General features: G+C 38.2%; 1 long non-coding RNA gene across 1 annotated transcript; it reads right to left on the bottom strand.

Moving 5' to 3' along the window:
- Positions 1 to 2,730: 2,730 nt before the first annotated feature.
- LOC119076203 lies at positions 2,731 to 5,438 on the bottom strand. Its single transcript, XR_005087572.1, has 3 exons — positions 5,269 to 5,438; positions 3,914 to 3,917; positions 2,731 to 2,741 (listed from the first exon to the last, which is right to left on the bottom strand). It is a non-coding gene; the product is annotated as an uncharacterized LOC119076203 (long non-coding RNA).
- Between the last annotated feature and the right edge of the window lie 562 nt (positions 5,439 to 6,000).

Consider the following 6,000-nt stretch of genomic DNA (forward strand, 5'->3'; position numbering starts at 1 on the left):
CTATTCTCTGCGCTTTTCAATAGGCGCGTTTCGTTATTTTTCACGATTTTTTCGCAAATTTTTGGGTCGAAATGCGCCATAAATCAAAAAATAAAATTGTGCGCAGTTTTAACTTTATGTATTTGATCCACTCAATAGGTTTGTTCCATCCAACGGCAAATACGACTTTTGACAAGCCGAAAACGAACGAGAGAATCCACAGAGCCATAACCTCAACTTTTGTGTACAATTTGTCAACAATAATTTATGGCTCTATGGATGACGTTTTGACAGTTCAAATAACCTTGGAACAGACCTATAAGAGACGCATTTCAAATCTTCAACTAATTGACTATATCGTTTCGCCAAAATGAAATTTATGTGTCTTTTCAAGCAATTTTATCCATTTCCCGCAACTCCCTCAGTTGGCATAAAGCATGATGTGTTACACGTGTTGTAATGTAATGATAGCAACACAACAAATGTTTTCCAGACAGAATCCACATTACATACTTGTAACACAGCTACAACATACCTACTATTTATTTCCTTACAACTACCATTTCGACGGTCTTAAAGGCTCAAAAGCGAAAGGTTATCCATTTCTTTATCCACAAACATTTAAATCAATTATCTCTAATTCCGAATTTTTCACACAGTTTGAAAGACCCTAATCACTAATGACGATACAGATTGATAGGAACATTCACAAAATAATAATAAAAACAAATTGTCGATCAGCGTTATAGTGCAAGCTATAATTATCATCCCTGACTTGAGCTCTCGCAAAAAAAGCAAAAAGAAAAATTTCACTCACCTTAATTTGTGGTTTTTACTAAGCAGAAATATCGGGGAAAACGGTTCCAAAAATGGTCTCTCGTCGCTTTGTGTTGAAACGATTTGAAAATGGCACAATTCGCTTTTCGTTTTGATATGAACTTTGATGAAATATTTCGCCTTCGAATGTTAATATTTTGGGGATTTTGAAGTGTTTATTAAGTCTGAATCTTTAAGTCTGAAGTGCTAAGAAGAGACTGATTCTTTAAACAAAAACGTTCACTGACAATGCAACAAGTAATATTTTCAAAAGTTTTCAACTAAATGAAGTCCAAACTACAATCACTGCACAGTCTAAGAAGATCTGAATGAATGATAAAAATAGCTCAGGTCAGCAGCTTTTTATGTCCTCACGGTTTGGATTATTTAGCAGCTTAAGATTAATATAACTCATTCAATGCCCTTGTCAGTATATATTCCAAATATTAAATAGTTGAAACAAAACATATCCAATTCATACACAACGACGGTAAAGGGTTATTGGGGGCGTGACAAAAGAAACATTATTTTGTTTTCATTTCTTATTAAGTACACTTTGTCATTGCTCAAGTGTAAGTTGATGATTGGTTCGTTTGTATATTTCACTGTAAGTGAGATAGATAAACAGTTTGAATGCGAAAACAAAATGACCAATTAATCTATTGGTCGGTGCAAAGAATTTCCAAATTTGCAATAATTGATTGAATGAAACGGAAGCATTTAGATGCGGAAGAAAAAGAGGGAACAGAAGATAAACGAAAGAAAGAAAGAAGACGATACATTGAAGTCGAGCACATTTTTTGACAGCCGACAAAATCCGCTCAACTTTGACCTTGAAGCAACTGTGCAACAATTAAAATGTTGTCGTCGCAATACTGCTTCAAATTTAGATTTCACCATTGATTTAACGAAATTAGACCGTATGATTGAGGGGAGAAAGAAACAAAAACCCGATCAGCCGAATATTATTCATTTTGAACGAACACAAATGGCTTCTGACAGACGCTATACGTAGATTGAAAAATAATTTGAAAAAAATCGTTATTAAATGATTTAAAATCGCATAATTCGATCGATGGTTGGTTGAGTCATTTCGTCATAATGAGTTCATGTAAACTGACAATGATTTACCGTTAAAAAAAACCTTAATTTACCAATATTCAACTAGATAATGTTTGAAGTTACTTAAATACTGTTAGATACATATAGCAACGCTAGTTTGACATACAATTCTTTTGTTTTCCGGCCGTTTCCAATTGTTTTGAAATGTCAAACTTACGCAATTTGTTCGATTGATTCATTTGCGTACAGTGATGTAAAGTACACTTTACCGTGCATAAGCATGTAAATTACTATTTCATGTGTCCGGGCCGAAAATGATGGATTTTTGAGATTTTTCTCTGGTTTTCGACCCCTTACATGAAATTTTTTTTGAGTATCTGTTTTGGACGATTGATTTTAGGCACTTTCGTAGATAGACCAATAATAAGAAACGTGGGATCGGAGGATATGCCCGACATAACTGTTGATGAAGTCAAAGCTGCAGTAGCCGAGATGAAAAACAAAAAGTCTCCCGGAGAAGATGGTGTTCCAGTGGAAGCCATTAAACTAGGTGGAGACTCATTATTAAAGGCAATCACGGCTTTGTTTAATCAATGTCTCCAATGGGAAGAAGTACCAGAAGCCTGGGAAAATGCGGTAATTACATTGCTGCATAAAAAAGGAGACATAACAAAGCTGGAAAATTACCGACCCATAAGCCTATTGTCAACACTCTACAAGTTGTTTATGAAAATCATTACGAAGAGGAACACTAACAAGTTCGACTTCTACCAACCTGTTGAACAAGCTGCTTTCAGATCTGGTTTCAGCACAAACGACCATTTGCAGGTGATGAGAACGCTCATTGAGAAGTGTCGTGAATCGACAACATCGACATAGTCTTGCTATTCAAAGACTTCGAAAAAGCTTTCGATTCAGTGGAAACATGGTCGATATTGGACGCATTAGACGAATGTAGAGTAGAGTCAAGGTACTCCAACACAATTCGATATGTGTACAAAAATGCTACTTCATGTATAAAACTTCATAAGAGCACGGAGAAATTCAGAATTGGCCGAGGTGTAAGGCAGGGTGACACCATTTCACCGAAATTATTCACGGCGATTCTGCAGAGTATTTTTAGGAAGTTAAACTGGAGTAAAATGGAAATAAAGATAAATGGAGAGTACCTGAGCAATCTCCGCTTCGCTGATGACATTGTACCGATAGCAGCGAATCTAGGTCAGGCTCAGCTTATGCTACAACAGTTAAGTGAAGAGGCGAGCAAAGTTGGCCTCAAGATGAACTTATCGAAAACAAAAGTCATGACCAACATCGGGGACGATAGAGAAATCAAAATTGGTGACACTGTCATTGAATGAGTGAGTCGACAGCTATGTATATCTAGGACATAAACTGAAGTTAGGTCTGGACAACCAAACTGCAGAAATAAGACGTAGGATTGGTCTTGCATGGGCAGCGTTCGGAAAACTCAGACTAATTTTCAAAAGCAAAATGAATAATAGTCTGAAACGCAAAGTTTTCGACACTTGTGTCCTTCCAGTGCTCACTTATGGAGCGGAAACGTTAACTTTAACAAAAGCATCCGAAGATAAATTGAGAGTGACACAAAGAGCCATGGAACGGAGTATGCTCGGAATAACACTCAGAGACAGAATGACGAATCAATGGATTCGACAACAAACCAGGGTCGTTGATGTCATGGAAAGAATAGCATCTCTGAAATGGAGCTGGGCGGGACATATTGCAAGAAGGACAGACGAACGTTGGACCAAAAATATCATGAACTGGCGACCATATAAAAGACGAGCTATAGGTAGACCACCAGAGAGATGGACAAACGGAATTAAGAATATTGCAGGTACAAACTGGCAGCAAATGGCAATGGATCGTACGAAATGGAAAGAAGTTGGAGAGGCCTACATCCAGCAGTGGATAGAAACAGGCTGAAAAAGAAGAAGAAGAAGATTCAATTACCTCTCAAATGAAACAAAATCTAGCAAAATCGGATGAGATTTCCTCGATTTATGTGCAAAAAACACTTAGGGCCGAGTACCGGCCTTAGTCCAAGAGACCAAATTTGAAACTTTTTTTGCCATCATTCTATTCGGCATTCAATTACCTTCCATAAAAAACTAAAACTAGCAAAATCGGATGAGATTTACTCGATTTATGTGCAAAAAACACTGAGGGCCGAGTAACGACCTTTGAGCCCTCCCAACAAGCTCGCGTTGCATCCTACACAAAAACAATGTTCAGCAACTTTGTTCTACTCGTCAATACCTTTCATTTAATATATCACAAGCAGCTATTGCGTGCGTATTTCGGTAGATATCGTCGAAAGACTGAAAAACACCTATAGGGCTCTAGCTCTGGAAGGACCGACCCTACCATGCCCATTTTCGAACTTGACCTTACTTTTGTCGATACCAATCGGGGAAAAAAAGAATTTTGAAAAAAGGTTGTGATTTGCTCAAGCTAGAGGGGTCACAGACGAACGGACGGACGGACATTTTTTTTATTGCTGATTCGTCATCTATGAACATAACCAAATGCTTTGCCCTTACTGTCTGCTTCCAATTCGACGTGTTACAAACGGCATATTAATCTTATAAGCCCCCAGTACTTCGTACGGGGCTAAAAATGAACGAGACGAACAAGAGGAAAGTCGCATCGATTGTGTCCCACCGACCCATCGCCTCGAACTAGAATTGTTTTTAAATTTTCTTTTATCTTCGATATTATGTTACGGAACACGGAAATGTTGGTTGGTTGTTCAACACGTATTATGGAGGTGCTTTGTCAACACCTTAGACCCTTAGACGAATTATAGAGGTAAAAGAGAATGTCAAAAGGAGAATGTGCCCTAACGATCTCAGTTAAATGCTGCCTTGGTTTTGTTCCTGGTTAACTGGACTTTTACATACAAATTTTGACACATGGGTGCATCGAGGCCAGTGAAATATTTTTCTTTTTTCTCTCTTTTAACACTCTATACAGTGTTAAAAGAGCGTAAAAGAGAGAAAGATGACCACTCATCATCGATAACTGAAAACCAAGCGGCATGGCATCACAAGAACGTCCCTTTTCCACACAAATATTCTGGAATTAATAAAATTGTTGTATTGCTTGGTCAGTAATTCAACATTGACAAAGTGTTGTATTGCTTTGACTTGACCAAAATTGTTGAAAAAAATTCTTTTATTCAACGAAGGGCGAACGAAACGTGTCGTGCTGATATGCACATAGTCATCGCAAGACAAATTACTTTCTGGTATCATCTTTTAATGGTATCGATTAAATATATCGATTCCTTTTAATGTTTTGCACGAAGACAATGGGGCAAAACATTAAAACCGATCGTTTCACCTTAATGTTTTGCACCATTGTCTTCGTGCAAAACATTAGGACATAGGTGCACTGATGATGGCGTGATACGCCGAAATCAGCATTGTTTTGTCCTGTTGTTCGTCCGCATTATGATTGTAAACGGTAAAACGTTTCGTCACGAATCGTAAACGGTAACACGTTTCGTTCGCCCTTCGTTGAATAAAAGAAATTTTTTTCAACAATTTTGGTCAAGTCAAAGCAATACAACACTTTGTCAATATTCTGGAAGACGCACTCTAAAGTGAATCCGATTCTCGTGACGGTTTTTCGTGCTGGTTCGTTGTGGGACTCACAACACCATTCATAACGGCGATACCTCAGTTTATCAAATGTATAGGACGTAAGAAGATAATGTGCTTCGGTTGATGGTATCGATTGCTGAAGCAATGGAGAAAACATAGCAGCTCCACCTTCGATTACACCATTCATTGGATCTGCTCGTTTCAATCCGATCATTCCAACAGCTTTGTCCATTTTCGTATCAATAATAGCGAAATGTTGATCCGTACTATTGACTCTCGTTTCGACATGGGTCCGAAGACCATCAATGCATGTAAATGGTTCTTCGTGCATGTTAGTCCAAAATCGTCCATCATCGAGGCTGAGAGCAGCATAGAGATCGTCGGTATGCTTTGCCACTTTGAGTGGTTCGAGCCGACCTGTTCGTCCAGTCAATGTTACAGGTTGCGGTTAGACGCATGGTTTCCAATTGGTCACTGCTCGGCCGATTGGTTGACCGAACTCATTGATACG

Source organism: Bradysia coprophila, unplaced genomic scaffold (assembly GCF_014529535.1).
Source record: "Bradysia coprophila strain Holo2 unplaced genomic scaffold, BU_Bcop_v1 contig_232, whole genome shotgun sequence".
NCBI lineage: Eukaryota > Metazoa > Arthropoda > Insecta > Diptera > Sciaridae > Bradysia > Bradysia coprophila.